The sequence below is a fragment of the Hemitrygon akajei genome, chromosome 1 (assembly GCF_048418815.1).
Source record: "Hemitrygon akajei chromosome 1, sHemAka1.3, whole genome shotgun sequence".
Lineage (NCBI taxonomy): Eukaryota > Metazoa > Chordata > Chondrichthyes > Myliobatiformes > Dasyatidae > Hemitrygon > Hemitrygon akajei.
The window spans coordinates 59291994-59308943 of NC_133124.1; the positions used below are offsets into that span (position 1 = coordinate 59291994).

At 39.7% G+C, this 16950-nt stretch overlaps 1 protein-coding gene across 7 annotated transcripts in view; it reads right to left on the reverse strand.

The window, feature by feature from the left end:
- Positions 1-16950, reverse strand: part of dlgap1a (discs, large (Drosophila) homolog-associated protein 1a) — an 811451-nt gene that overhangs the window by 455381 nt on the left and 339120 nt on the right. The window lies entirely within an intron of this gene.

Sequence of the window (16950 nt, forward strand, 5' to 3'; positions counted from 1 at the left end):
TAAGTTATGGCCAATTAGTCATGTACCAGAAGTACATGACTCCATCATGTACTCTTTTCCATCAGTGTTACCATAAAAAAAGAGCCAGGCAGGGGTCAGTCCCAGCAGTCTTTTCTAGGGATGAGAATCTCTGTACACTAACAACAGAACAAAAAAATTATACCTGCACAAGATAAGACATAATAGGTAACACCACTATTTACACCTGCAAAATGGAGATGTTTACAGAAATTTTTTTGGTGTAAATGTCTGATATGTAGGTGTATTAGATACCATTCATATAGCAATCAATTTATCTAATTGGAGGAACTGTTAATTCATTCATGTGTTATTATCAGTGCAGGTGAACATGCAAAACAGAACATAAGGTAGTTTCATGCATCATCCAGGCTCTCCCACTAATTCTTGATAAGCTCTTTGGCTACCAATGATTGGGAGGTGGAGTGGAACATGAGTTAACTCTCTCTCTATCCTGTGCCAACATTGTTTCCTTCCCAAGTAATAAATACTGTAAAAAGTACTGGAGGAACTCAATAGGTATGGAAAGGAATAAACAGTTGATGTTTCAGGCTGAGACCCATCATCTGGACTTGATGAAGAGTGTTGACCTGAAACGTTGACTGGTTATTCCTTTCTTTAGATGCTGCCTGAACTACTGAGTTCCTCCAGCATTTTGTATGTGTTGTTCTGGATTTTGAGTTTATGCAGAATCCCTTATCTATTTATTGTTTCCTTTCCTCTGCATAACCAGAAGGTGAGACTGTGGGTGGCGAGGCTGGTAGCCTCTTTCCTTCTGCTTATCTTCTCTGTTATTACTTCTCAGGTATTGCCTCATCTCCTCCTTACTCCAGAATCTTCTTGTCACTCTTCCTCTGGGATCAGCTGTGGTAATTGGATTGCAGGATTGTGTCACACAAAACACACAATGATGAAGCCTCTGCACCTGCTTGGTGTATACTGCAATGACAATTTCCACTAGTATCCTGGTATTAGTTCTATCTGCATGAAATGTTGTTATCTGAATTACCATTAAGGCACCTAATGAATGAACATCTCAGTAGCTGAAGGCTTAGGAAACCCTTGCTGCTTGTTGTAGCATGCACTGTGAAGTGCTTTGCACAGCCAGTAGCAAGTTCAGAGGCTACCCATTCAAGTTTTCCAATGTTGGTTGTGTCCCTTTACCTAATGACTAAGACACCAAGCTAACACGATGTACAGTTGTTCCGTTTAGACTACTCCACAATGGTCATAATTGGAGCTGCAAACAACAATGTTTGTTGGCGTGGGAAGTAATAGGTTCTCTGTAAATAAAACCTTATACCTATTAGAAGCAAGGTAGACAACATGGCCCTTTGGGGCTGTTCCGCCAATCTACAAGATAGTGTTATTCTAATGTAGGTGTAGACTCTCCCACAAGGAGAAGCATCATTTCCATATCCAATCTCTTGAGATCTTTCAGGATCTTATATGCTTCAGTTAATTCACTTTTCCTTCACCTAAGTTCCAGTGGATACAAAGCCAGCCAGTTCAACTTTTTCTCATGAGACAACCCACCCATTCCATTTATTCTTCCGATACATTTACTCTTTTCTTTAATAAGGAGACTACTCCTCTACGCAATTCTCCAGATGTGTTATCACTAGTGGCCTACATCTCTGAAGCGCAAACCATCCTATGATTCTATTCAGTCCCCCTAGCAACAAACTACAACACTCTGCTCACTTTACTAATTACTTGCTGTAATTATACACCAAGTTTTTGCCAGTCATGCACTATGACATCCAAACAACTCGGCATCTCAGAACTCTGCAAACATTTACCATTAAGGTAATTTGTTTTTGTTCTATCTTACCTGCCAAAATGAATAATTTTACTTTCTCCTCCCCCTAACCCACATTTGATATATTGCTGATGTCAGCAAAAGCTCAGGCATTTTAACATGTACCATGTATAGTCAAATTTTACAATCAGCACAATTTCATCTGGAAGCATTTAGGAAATATTTGTTATTGTATTTTATATCTGAAAAGTGATACAAATTTGACACAATTTGTATCTGAAATGTGGGTGCTACATGGTTCAATCTTTAGGCATCAGCGTTTACTGTCTGTGCTCTAACTTGTTTATTCCACTACACTGCACTGATTTCATGAATTGGGACAGCTATGACCCATTTTTGTCATAATTAACTGATGCAATGTTGTTTCTTTTAACTGACATCTTTTAACATAAAGTGTATCAATGCAGTAAGAATTTGACGCATAGAAAAGGACTAACCAATAGATTTTCATTCAGGGTGAAGGATAAGAGAGCAATCAGAAGTTAAAATGCAAATATCCTAAGCTCTCTTGTGTTCTCTCTTTTCCTTCTGTAATCATGCTCATGATCATGAGGGGTAATGATGCAAGTTGCAGGTGAAATGATGGAATGGGTAGAATTACTGATGCCAAGTGTCTAAATGACTGTTACATTTCAATCAGCGAAAGACAAGTGAGCAGATTAATACTGGGGTAAGAACAAAATCAGGAATAAAGAATTTTATAACTTCAAAGTGAAGAATGGGTGTTAGAGTAAGTTAGGTAAAAATTTCTCAACAGTCAGCTGTGGAGAACAAGTCATGCAATCACCGGAGTACGTGGTTTTATTTACCTTTTAGTTACCCTGTTTTATGAAAGGTACCTGCACTTTCATCTGTGGCTATTGTGATTACATGAAGAAGAAATCCTCATGTCATGGTGCAAACACGAGGAAATCTGCAGATGCAGGAAATTCAAACAACACACACAAAATGCTGGTGGAACACAGCAGGCCAGGCAGCATCTTTAAGGAGAAGCACTGTTGACAACCCTTCCTGACGAAGGGTCTCAGCCCGAAATGTCGACAGTGCTTCTCCTTATAAATGCTGCCTGGCCTGCTGTGTTCCACCAGCATTTTGTGTGTGTTGTTCCTCATGTCATGGTGTCCCTTTGCCAGCTATCTGCGGTGCTGTAATGCTTCTCAGTATGGATGTGACATCTTTCTGCTGTAGATTGATGGAAGTCATATCATAGCTCTCTTGTTTCCCAGAGTTTGTGCAATATGCTTGTAATGTGCTTACTGTATTCTGCTGGCTCCCATCTGAGGCCCAAAATAGTGCAGCATGATTCCCTCAACTTAGAGTTAGCTCTTGCTTACGTCTGCAATACACTTGGCTTTCAATGATTTTGGTCTTAAACAACAATACTTTAGAAATCCAATGGCTATTTAAGTCATTCAAATTTCAAAGTATATTTGTTTTCAAAATACGTATATGTTACCCTATACTACCTCAGAAATTCTTTTTTTCTTGCAGGCATTTACAAGAAAAAGGAAATATATTAGAATGTCAGAATCAGAATAAGGTGTATTATCACTGGCATATGATGTGAAATTTGTTAACAGCAGCAGCAGTTCAATACAATACATAATATAGAAGTAATAATAATAATAAATGGGATAAAAATCATAATACATAAATAAGTAAATCAATTACAGTATACGTATATTGAATAGGTTTTTTTAAATGTGCAAAAAACAGAAATAGTGTATATTAAAAAAAAGAGAGGTAGTGTCCAAGGGTTCAATGTCCATTTTAGGAATCAGATGGCAGAGGGGAAGAAACTGTTCGTGAATCACTAAGTGTGTGCCTTATGTACCTCCTACCTGATGGTAACAGTGAGAAAAGGGCATGCCCTGGGTGCTGGTGGTCCTTAAAAATGGACATTGCCTTTTTGAGACACCGCTCAAGATGTCTTCGGTACTTTGTAGGCTAGTACCCAAAATGGAGCTGACTAGATTTACAACCCTCTGCAGCTTCTTTCATTCCTGTGCAGTAGCTGTCCCCACGCAACCCGCCCCCCACCAGACAGTGATGCAGCCTGTCAGAATGCTCTTCACAGTATATCTATAGATGTTTTTTAGTGTATTTGTTGACATGCCAAATCTCTTCAAACTCCTAATGCAGTATAGCCACTGTCTTACCTTCTTTACAACTATATTGATATGTTGGGACCAGATTAGATCCTCAGAGATCTTGACACCCAGGAACTTGAAGCGGCTCATTCTCTCCACTTCTGATCCATCTATGAGGATTGGTATGTATTCCTTTATTTTACCCTTCCTGAAGTGCACAATCAGCTCTTTCGTCTTAATGATGTTGAGTGCCAGGTTGTTGCTGCCACGCAACTCCACTAGTTGGCATATCTCACTCCTGTACACCCTCTCTTCACCACCTGAGATTCTACCAGCAATGGTTGCATCATCAGCAAATTTATGGATGATATTTGAGCTACGCCTAGCAACACAGTCATGTGTATGTAGAGAGTAGAGAAGTAATGGAAAAACTATACATAAACAGATAATGACCAAAAATAACTAATGTCCAGAAGAAATTAAACTATGCTTTAAAAGTAATACTGAGAACGAGTTATAAAGAATCCTAGAAAGTGAGTCTGTGCTTCACAGAATCAATTCAGAGTAGCAATGAATGAAATTATCCACACCGGTTCAAGAGCTTAATGGTATTCGTGTGCTAACTGTTCCTGAACATGGTGGAGTAGGACCTGAGACTACTGTACCTTCAACCTAAAATAATAGTGAGAAGAAAGAATAGCTTGGATAGTGGAGGTCTTTGAAGATGGTTGTTGCTCACTTGTGGCAGTGCTTCTTGTAAATGTACTCAATGTGGGGAGGGCTTTGCCTCTGATGGACTGGGTTATATCCATTACTTTCTGTAGCCTTTTCCACTCCTGGGCATTCGTACTTCTATACCAGGCTATGATACAACCAATTCGGATACTCTCTACTGTGCATCTCTAGAAGTTTTTGGTGACATGCCAAATCTACATAAGCTTCAAAAGGACTAGAGGTGCTGCTGTGCCTTCTTTGTGATGACTCTTATGTACTGTTTGCAGGACAGATACATTGCTATGTTAACGTCAAAGAATTTGAAGCTATTGACCCTCTCCATCTCTATTCCCCTAATGAGGACTGGCACATCGACCTCCCACTTCTTTCTCCTGAAGTTGATAATCAGCTCTTGGTTTTACTGATATTGAGTGAGAAGTTGTTGCTGTGGCACCACTAAACCAAATTTTCAATCTCCATCCTATATGCCAATTTGTCAGCATCCTTGATTTGGTCAACAGCAATGGTGTTGTCAGTGAACTTAAATACAACATTGGAGCAGTGCATAGCCTCACAATCAGAAGGATATGGTGAGTAGAGGAGGGAGTGGATCACAGACACCTGCGGTGCACTTGTGCTGATGTGAGTGTGGAGGAGATGTTGTTGCAAACCCATACTAACCGGGGTGTGCAAGTGAGGAAATTGAGGATCCAGTTGCACAGGGAGGTACTGAGCCCCGGGTCTTGGAGTTTAGTGATACTATTGAATGCTGAGCTGTAGTTAATGAAGTGCCCAGGCATTCTAGAGCTGAGAGACAAACCAATGAAAAGGAGTCTGCTGTTGACCTGTTGGGATGGTAGGGAAATTATCCAGTAAAACAAAATAAAATGTTTTTGGTGAGCTTTCGGTGAAGAAAGGTAGAGCAATGTTGCAATTAAATTCAAGGCCAGGTAATCACAGTGAGTGCGAGAGCAGCTGAGGCTGGCAGTGCTTAAGAATTGTCAATGGGAGCACTTCAGTCATTGAGGCATGGAGGACTATGGCCTAAATGCTGGATGATGGAACTAGTTCAGTAGGTTGCCCATTGGTCAGCATGGACACTGGGTCCAAACTTTCACTCTCTGAGAGCACAACCATCTTTCTTAAATCACTACTTTCAATGTTGTTATGTCTTTTTGCTGGTCATTCTAAAATTCGATACTTTAACTCTTGTATTGGTAATTAAACATCCGGGGAAATGAAGGTGTGGCTGTTGTTTTTTTCATTTCCTCAAACTTCCTACTACTACTATACTTGCTCCAATCTATGAACAGTTTTCAAAGGAAAACAGAATGAATGCAAGAAAAAGCATCACTGCAATTATCAGTTTTTACTATATCTAAGAAATGTTCCTTTACCCTGATACATAGATAACAGATCACCACTGGAAGTGAAAGCTTAGCTCTTGATTGTTTAAATCCTTTCCAATTATGCATTGAGCATAAACAATCTTTGCTCACTGAACTCCACTTCTAAAATTTGATATCATTCGTCCATTAGTTAATGGTGTAGGTGGTCCAAGAGTGAGTTTGCTGCAACTCCACGCTTCGGCAAGTACCCACCTGCTTCATTCAGGCTTCAATTATACCTCTGCTGAGGAAGCATGTCATAACCTGCCCCAGTGTCTATTGACCAGTAGCACTTACACCCACCGTGCTGAAGTGTTTTGAGAGGTTGGTGATGAAACATATCAATTCCTGCCTGAGAAATAACTTGGATCTGCTCCAGTTCATCTACCTGAACAACAGCAAATGCCATCTCATTGGCTCTTCACTCAACCCTGGAACACCTGGACAGAAAAAATGCATATACCAGGATGCATATACCAGGATGCTCTTCATCGACTATAGCTCAGCATTCAATACCATCATCCCCTCAATACTAATCAATAAGTTTCAAGACCTCCTTGTGCAGTTGGATCCTTGATTTCATCACTTGCAGACCCCAGTCAGTTCAGATTGGCAACAACATCTTCTCCTCAATCTCCATCAGCACAGGTGCACCACAAAGCTGTGTGTGTGTGTGGCCCTGCTCTACTCACTTTACACTTATGACTGTGTGGCTAAGCACAGCTCCAATGCCATATACAACTTTGCTGACAACACCACTGTCATAAGCAGAATCAGCATGTAGGAGAGAGACAGAAAATCTGGCTGAGTGGTGCCACAACTTCAACTTCTTACCCAATGTCAACAAGACCAAGGAACTCGTTATTGACTTCAGGTGGAGGAAACCAGAGGTCCATGAGCCAGTCCTCATGGGAGGATCAGAGGTGGAGGGGGTCAGGAACTTTAAATTCCTCGGCATTATTTTTTCAGAACAACGTCCTGGGCCTAGCACATCAGTGCAATTACAAAGAAAGCATGGCGGTGCCTCTACTTCCTTAGGAGTTTTTGAAAACTCAGCATGATATCTAAAATGTTGACACACTTCTGTAGATGTGTAATGAAGAGAATATTGTCTGGCTGTATCACAGCCTGGTATGGAAACACCAATGCTCTTGAACAAAAGATCCTACAAAAATATAGTGGATATGGTTCAGTCCATCACAGGTAAAGCCCTCCCCTCGGTTGAGCGCATCTAAATAAAATATTGTCACAAGAAAACAGCATCCATCACCAGGGACTCCACCACCCAGGACTCATTCTCTTCTCACTATTGCCATCAGGAAGAAGGTACAAGATCCCCAGGACTCACACCACCAGGTTCAAGAACAGTTATTATCCCTCAACCATCAGGCTTTGAACCAAAGAGGATAACTTCACTCAACTTCATTTGCCCCATCATTGAAATGTTCCCACAACAAATGGACTTACTTTCAAGGACTCTTCATCTCATGTTCTAAATATTTATTTCTTATTTATTTATTATTTTTATTTATTTTTGTATTTGTACAGTTTGTTGTCTTTTGCACACTGGTTGAATGCCCAAGTTGCTGTGGTCTTTTATTGATTCTATTACAGTTGTTATTCTATTTTGGATTTATTCAGTATGCCCACAAGAAAATCTCAGGGTTGTATATGGTAACATATGTGTACTTTGATAATAAATTTTGAACTTTGAAGTTTAGTGTGCAGGACCTATTTTGCTAGCCCCTCACAGCCTTGAGTCAAGCTACAAGGTGCCACTGAAGCTGGTGAAATCAGATGCAATCTCTACATTCGAACGATACTTAGATGTCAATAGTTAGTGCATTAAAGGCACAAAAACCTATTGTGGGCAGGTGAGATTATTTTAGATGGACAAAAGGTTGGCATGCATTTGGTGATGAAAGAGTTAGATTCGGTGCTGTACAATACTGGAACTCTATGTTTTCTAAATTTTCTGAGGATCTCCCATGGTCTGTACATACCAGCTGTGTGGTGAAAAAGGCACAACAGTGCCTCTTTCACCTCAGACAGTTGAAGAAGTTTGCTATGGCCCACAAAATTCTTTCTACAGGGGCACGCTTGAGAGCATCCTGACTGGCTGCATCATTGCCTGGTATGAGAACTGTACTTCCCTCAATCACAGGACTCTGTAGAGAGTTGTGTGGACAACCCAGCACACCTGTAGATGTGAACGTCCCACTATTCAGGACATTTACAAAGACAAATGTGTAAAAAGGGCCTGAAGGATCATTAGAAACCTGAGTCATTCCAAACACAAACTGTTCCAGCTGCTACCATCTGGGAAATGGTATCGCAGCATAAAAGCCAGGACCAACAGGCTCCGGGACAGCTTCTTCCACCAGGCCATCAGACTGCTTAATTCATGCTGAGGCAACTGTATTTCTATGTATTGACTGTCCTGTTGTACATAATATTTATTATAAATGACTGTAACTGCACATTTAGATGGAGACATAATGTAAAGATTTTTACTTCTTATGTATATGAAGGATGTAAGTAATAAAGTCAATTGAATTCAATTCAGTTTACAAGGTTGCAGCCTGTGTAGTTTCCATGATCTGTCTCTGAAATCCTCCTAATGGAAGGTGAAACTGGAAAAGCATCTGGTGGTGGTGTTCGTGTATTTCTGTCATGCTGAAAATGCAAACGGAAATGGGCTTCCACTTCATGGATTAGTCCAGCAATGAAGCACAATGACATATCTGACTTGAAACAAACAAGCTGCTGGAGAAACTCTATGTATTTGCAAGGAAAACAATTGTTGACCTCTTGGGTTGAAATCCTGCTTCAGAACCTGATCAGGTTTTGACCTGAAACCTTGATAATTCCTTTCCTCCACAGATGCTGCTCAACCCACTGCATTCCTCCAGCAGTTTGTTAATCCAGGTTCCAGCATCTGCACTCTCTTGTGCCTCCAACATATGACAAATGCTGATCTTCGCCTACCCTGAAACTACCAGACAAGAAACACATGCGGGACTTTTGTTTAGATGCCTGAATGTTGGCAGTTCTGTTTGGAGTGTTACGCCTGTGCCCCCTCCTTTTTGAGAATCGCAAGATCGCTGTTAATTCAGGTCAGGAGACCCAGGAAATGAGAGAGAGACGTTTGGAATGTCTTGGCCCCTCGGCGATACAAAGCTACGGGAAACGGCCATTGTCTCTTGGAGACGGAATTGTGTATTGGGTACGGTGCTATTTATTCAAAGCCCTCAGGGAATGACCAAAAGTGGGCTGATTGAGGGGAGGCATCCCTCCACCCTGATTGACATCTGAGACCCTGTGAGTCAGGATAAAAGAGGGTCTGGGGGAACAGCCCCTTCAGACACGCACCAGGAGAAACGCTAGAAATCCCGTGACAGCGTTTAATAGCGACAGCCGGTGGAGGGCCCACGTGTGTCCTTTCCCGTTGCCCCGGGATTGAGGCCCTACCACGGAAGGCGGCTTAGCTAAGGAAGAGATCACCACCGACACCATTTCGAAGGATCGACATCATAAAACGGAAAACCGGGCAAGTTCTCACCCTCCGTCTCTCTCTCCAACCAAAAGCTGCAGCTTGAATGAACTTGAGTGACTTTTATATTTCCATCGGACAATACATTATCCCCTAGACAACGATAGAGTTATTTCTTATTGATTATTATTATACCAGCGCTTTTAGATTTAGTATTGACGACGTATATTATCTGTATGGTTGCATTGATATTATTTTTGTGTATTTTTATCAATAAATACTGTTAAAAATAGTACCATCAGACTTCAACGGACCTTTCTATCTTTGCTGTTAAGTGACCCAGTTACGGGGTACGTAACAGGAGGAACTGGCCCCAATTGGCCCAATGTGTTGTGTACACACAACAAGGCAGATATCCAACTCTGAATCTTCTGGTAATCACACCTGTGTTTTTAATCAGTACTTTGTGTTTTTAATCTCCATACACAGTTTACCAGAGCAATGTTGTTGGTGAGTTTTGTTCTTGAGCCACCAGCACCATCTGTATCCCAGGAAACCAGCTCATTTCGGATTCCAAAATATTTCTGCATGGGGTCTCCCTGAGACCTTTAATCACAATCTCCAGGAAATGGTCTTTCAGTTTCCTTCCTTTGCCTCATTATTTTCGTGTTTGTCTGGAATGACTACCACTTGCAATTTTTGCTCAAGTACCCCATGTTTGTGTCACTGGCTTATTTCATGTCCATTGTTTTGGCACTACATCTGAACAATGCAATCTTTGCTGGTACACCAAATGCTCCTCCCACATCGAAGTATCAGCCAAGATTATGTACATAAATTCAGCCAGACAAGCTTTGTGCTTGTGTTCATGGAAGGCATTTCAAAAGAAGCAGTAGAAAGGAAAGCAAGCTAAATTAGGAAGCAATTAGGATTGTGGAGTTTAGTTTTAAAAGCATATTTTTAAGTACCAGTAAGATTCTATCAAAAGGAGAAACGCCATAATTATAAGGCTGTGGTAAAGGATGAGACATAGACACAAGATGAGATATCTTGAACTAAACTGGTACCATTATAAAAATAGTCCTGAAGTAGCAGGCTTAGGCTATCAAAGGAATAAAAGAGGAAATTGTAGCAGTGTACCTATTGTATCAATTTCCATAATACAAGGAGCGGAATAGGAACTGTGGTTAAATAAGAAACAAGGAAGATTTTGTAGGGGTGAAATTGTCAGAATCACATAGAAAGAATTTTGACCCACTGTGCAGAAATTTTTCGAGACATTCACAAAAGATGAATAAGGTTAGCAAAGGTGAACATACCTTATTTTGAAATATAGTGTTTTAGCACAAAAATTCTACCATCTGAGTATGTTCAATGAAAATTTCATTTTCAGAAGTCCTTAAGTTATATTCCTTATTTTCTGGGTTTCTCATACTTTTTTACTTATTTAGATATACTGTACAGTATAGTAGGTTCCTTAAGGTTGGTATAACTGGAGGGTGGTAATAGGGACAAGCTCCCACTACCTATTAAATGCTCCCAGTGGCATGCACCTCTAATAGCCTCTGACAACCAAGTCCAGCTCCAGACCTTACATGTGGATAGCTACTAAGCCCAGCAGAACCGTTTCTACTGATCGGGGAAGGGGCAATGGCAGGTTACTGTCACCTTAAATCCAGTCTCTTCAGGCAGATGGGGCTCGACAGCCGTGGTAGGCAGCTCACGCAGGAGAAGGAAAACTCTGATCTCAAACCTCTGCTGCCTTGTGGCTGTACCCACTCATGGGGAAGGATCCAGTAGTAAATTCTGAGGAAAAAATTTGGAGCTGGAGTCATCAGGCAGTCCTACATTGAGTTTGATGTTGACTAGCAACTCCCACGATGCTGCTGATGCCAAACTGTACTGGTTTCCGTCGTATCTTTGGGTTCATCTGATGAGTAAAGGCAGGGAGCTTGCTACACAGGCAACAGCTTGACTCAATATTGTACTGACCAGGCTTGTGTATCTAGACAACTAGGAAGCAATATCATGGTCATCTGTGACCGACGGAGGCCTCAGATTCACAGCAGAGTAACAGAGCCTCCTGGCTCAAAAGTCTGTGCCAACCAAATATATCCAATTAACCTATACTAAACTGTATGTCTTTGGAATGTGAGAGGAACCCAGAGCACCTGGAGAAAACTCACGAAGTCACATGGTGAACATACAAACTCTTTACAAATGTCGGTGAAATTGAATCCAGGTCACAGGGATTGAAATAGTGCTACAGTAATCACTACGCTACGTGACACCCTTTCTGCACTACAAATTGATAGGTTTCTCCTGGTGCAATGAAATAATGTTATTTCAGTGATGTCAATAATCACTTTGGTCCTGCCGTTAGATTAGAGACTGCGGTGCTAGAGCTGTGAGTGAGGTGGGGTGATTTTTTTTACTAGTTCTGCCAAATTTAAAAGCAGTATTTGGTAAATATCTGTTACCTTAATTTTGCCTCCATTTTGTGGCAAAATTAGCCAGGTTAAGAAGTCTGCTGGCTGTCAAGTGGTAGGCTTTTGATACCAGGCCGCGATCTTTGAGCAGAAAGTGAGATGAAAGCGTCCAAAGTCTCAGTGTGATGAGGATAAAACAACGTTTGAGATCTCGGGGGTGGGGGAGGGGGGAATGCAGAATCAGTGTCTTGCAGAGTACGGCAGAAAGATCGCAATACTCTTTTGCTGTGAATAACGAACACCTAGATCCAATGGTTCTCAGCTCCACTTCTCTGTTTCCCAAGACACAGAAAGTTTTCACTGAAATTGTTGAGTAATCCTGAGCCATCAGTCGATCTCCTCAGAGTAGATTTGTTGCACCTTTGTCACCCTCTTTGCCAGTTGGAAATGACAGGACGAGATGTTTTACCCAATCCCTCTGTATTTAGGACGTAGCTGGTTAAATTTTGAACAGAGACTTTAGTAATACTTCGATGCTGCCTTCAGTTCAGGAAGATTATCACCGAATAGCTGAATCGAAATATTTGAACTTAATTTGAAATAGACAGGAAAATGTGAAAGGAATTCTAGTCCACTTTGAAACTGATCAGAACTTAATTTTTTAAATGTCTAATCCATGTATTTTCATTCATGATCAGAGAATACAGCTGCATTTGATGAGTGGTCTCACTGGATTTCATTGTAAATAATTATTGTGATAATTAGTGAAAACACAGAATTGATCACTTGAAAATAAAGTACTTACATTTCTATCATGATTTTTTCAGAACAACTACTTAACTGCCTTTTTAAAGTATGCTCAGTGTAAGAGGAGGAAATAGTCGAAGATCTCACAAACAATATTAAGATCGGTACTTATTTTTTGATATTGATTGATGAATGGATACCAATAAGATTTAAGGATAAGCTAATAGTACTTAAATAATGAGAAGTGTCCTATATTTGAGGGCAAATCTTTCCTCTAGGTTTCTCAAATCAAACAGTCTGGGCTAGAGATAACAGGTGCATCGTAAAGAGTCATGGAGTAAAAGTTTGTCCTCAGCTACAGGGGTTGAACATTAAATACAATAGCAACTACATGTTATAATCTACTGAAATTATGTTACATCCACCTCCTAGACCTACATAATTAGCACAAGCATCAGAGAAGTAAATCCTGCTTTACGAACTATGGGAAATTAAAGATTAGAAAATAAACAGCATAATGAAAGGAGAGAGAAGATTAAAGTGGTTGAATTAAATGTCAAAGCAGGTAACGAAAGAGAAAGAATGGGAAGGAATAAACAAAAAGGAACATAAGGTAAAGCATTAAATTTTAATGTGCAGTTTTTAAAACTCTTTTAAAATTACCACACAAGATTTCAATCTCACACATATATTTATTCATTCTAGGTGCCAAAGAAGTTGATTTGTTTTAATTAATATACATTACATCAATAAAAGGATATTTATGTTTATAGTTACTAATCCTATTTGTCCACATTGAAGTTTTGTTTGCAACAATCCCAAAAATATAACAGCTTCACTACATTTATTGGATTTCAGTAATGTGTCAGATAGCAAAATAATTCTCTTACATAGCTAACATGCAACAGAACAACTTTAACAGCAACTTTTTGATATTTGCATTTAACTACACATCTGTTCCTTGCCTGAAGTTGTGGTGCCTTTCACACATGAATAAAGGCAAGCACCATTAGGCTTACCGTTATTTTGACAGCAGTATCTGGACCAAAATGTTCTTCCATCTGCTCAGTGTAGGAGGCATATCTACTCCTTTTAGCAAGAGTTTAAAGGAGGCTTTAAAAACTGTTGATAATTGAAAAGAAATTGCAATATCCTCTTAGTGAGAAGGATTGAAACATTACTCATTCTTAAGTATTGCTATGTTAGTTAAAATAAACAGGAACATATCTCCAAAACGGGACAATGTCTTGTTTGGAAAGCGATATTAGAGATATAAAGCAACCCACTAACTGCCATGTAAAAATAGCTAGAAAGAACATTCTAATCTATGTGACGAGTGATGAAAGAACTGGACGAAAGTGTTCTTCAAATATGTGATTTTACAAAAAGGATTTGACAACACACATTAGGGTATCAAGTATTGACATCTCCCTGTAAATATTGGTTGAACAGTTGGTTATTGTTCCTGGTTTGCAGATTGAATTTTAAAAAAAAATCTCTCATGTATCCAAAAGTTTTTTAAAAACTGCTCATTATCAAATATGTGCTGAAAATTTGGTTGGATGTACAATATTTCTGATAAATTAGAGCTGGATCAGAATGAGTAAGTGCAGGACTGATCAAGATAGACAAATCTGTCAGCTCTGCAGTCAACCCCAACTTTCTTGGACTCTCAGTATCAGTAGACTCTTGTATCCCATTTATTTCAACAAGCATTGAGGGGCAAAGGAAAAGTAAGGAAACACTCCTGATTTCAATCAAATGTTGCATAAAAAAATTCTTCTTCAGTCTTTTTATCCTTGCTTTATACCTGTGACCTCTGACACTTCTACAAAAGGGAAAAGCCTTCCACTATCAACCAAATTGAGACCCTCATAATTTTATGTAGTTCTGTCAAATCTCCCATTCTGCTTTTAATTATTTATTATTTTTCTGTGTTGTTAGCCTTTTAAAAACTTGTAATTATTAACGGTGCTAGAAATATTTATAAACTGACTAAATAGATTTTACTAGTGATTAAAAGGTGACAGAGAGGAGTTCTAGAATCTTAAAATGGTTAGAGCGCAGAAGGAGACCTTTCGGTACATCATGACCAGGTTGCCTTTCTAACTAGTTTCACCTACCAACCCTTTTCTCTCTGGCCTTGAAAATTTTCCTCCACCATATTTTTTCTACATCACTCAATATTATAATAGAACTACAGTACATCCAAAGGCAGTGCACTTCTGATTCCAACACATTTTGCATAAAAATATCCTCTTAATTCTTTTCCCTCGTTTTATACATGTGACCTCTATGACACTCCACTATCAACTGTGCTGAGACACTCATCGTTTTATACATTTCTGTTAAGTCTGCCATTAACCTTCTTATCTCTAAAAGTTCCAGCTCTCTATCACAGAGTTACACTGATATACAGAATGGAAACAGGCTCCTTGATTCAACTTCTCTATACTGACCAAGTTGTCTAACTGAGCTTCTCATATTTGCCTTCGTTTGGCCCATATCCTTCTAAGCCTTTCCTATCCATTAACTAATCTAAATGCCTTTTAGATGTTGTAATTGTTTCTTCCTCTGGCAGCATGTTTTCTGTGTGAAATGATTACCCCTCAGATCCTCTTTAAATCTTTTCCCTCTTCGTTGAAACCTACACCCTCTAGTTTTGGATTCTCCTAATCAGGGAAGAAGCCTTGGGCCTTAAGAAGCCTTATTGTAAGTATCATCCTTCATCCCTGGATCTATTCTTGAAAATCTTTTCTGAACGCTTCAAAACCTAAATATTCTTTTATAATGTGGAAACCAGAGATGTAAACAAATAAGGTATGGCCTATATTTTATAAATGTTAGCAATTATTTCTCTGCATTTACATTCAATGTTTCTACTGATGAAGCCAGAAGTATGAGGAACTTATTGACCACTTTCTCAACCTGATCTGCTACTTTCAATGATTTGCACACACCTGTTCTCCAGAGACCTTTGCTCTTGCATCTCTTCTGGAGAAGTAACCTGTATGTCATAGTGTATACTTTTATTTTCCCTATCATGTATGCCTCCACATTAAATTTCATCAACTATGTGTCTGCCTTTTTCACTAGTCTGTTTATATCCTGCTGGGTTCTACCACTAATCTGTTCACAGTTCACAACATTGCCAAATTTGTGTTATCTGAAAATTTAGAAATTATAGCTTGTGCTTATACGAGAATTTTAAGGTGATTAGAGGTAAGCAAGAGGGGATATCAGAGGTGGCTTTTTACACAGAGAGTTGTGGGTGCACTGCCAGAGGTGGTAGTAGAGACAGATACATTAGAGACATTCAAGAGACTCCTAATTCAGCACATAGATGAGAGAAAATGGAGGTCTCTGTGGGAGAGAGATGGTCAGATTGATGTTGGATTAGGGTAAAGGGTTGGCACAAAATCATAGACCTGTACTGTGCTGTGATGTTTTATGTTCTATGCTCTATCTTTCCAAGTTAAGACTATAAGACTGTGAGTTATAGAAGCAGAATTAGGCCATTCGGCCCATCGCGTCTGTTCTGCCATTTCATCATGGCTGATCCAATTTTCCTCTCAGCTCCATTGCTAGCCTTATCCCCATATTCCTTCATGCCCTGACCAATCAATTATCTATGAACCACTGCCTTAAATATACATAAAGATTTGGCCTCCACATCTGCTTGTGGCAAAGAATTTCACAGATTCACCACTCCCTGGCTAAAGAAGTTCCTCCTCTTCTCCATTTTAGAAGGGCACCTCGGTATTCGGAGGCAGTGTCCCCTGGTCTTAGACTCTCCCACCATATGAAACATCCTCACCACATCCCCTCTATCAAGGCCTTTCACCATTCAATGAGGTTTCAATGAGGTCATTCCTCATTTTTCTAAATCATAGTGAATCCAGGCCCAAAGCCATCAATGCTCTTCATATGACATGCCATTCAAATCTGGGATCATTTTCATCAACATCCTTTGAACCCTCTCTAGCTTTAGCACATCCTTTCTAAGATAAGAAACCCCAGACCTGCACACAATACTCCAAGTGAGGCCTGTCCAGAGCTTTATAAAGTTTCAACATTACATCCTTGGTTTTAGATTCCAGCCCTCCTGAAATAAATGCCAACATTGCATTTCCCTTCCTCTCCAAAGACTCAACTTGAAAATTAATCTTTAGGAAGTCCTGCACAAGAATTTTCAAGTCCTTTGGCACATCAAATTTTTTTTGTATTTTCTCTCCATTAAGAAAATAGT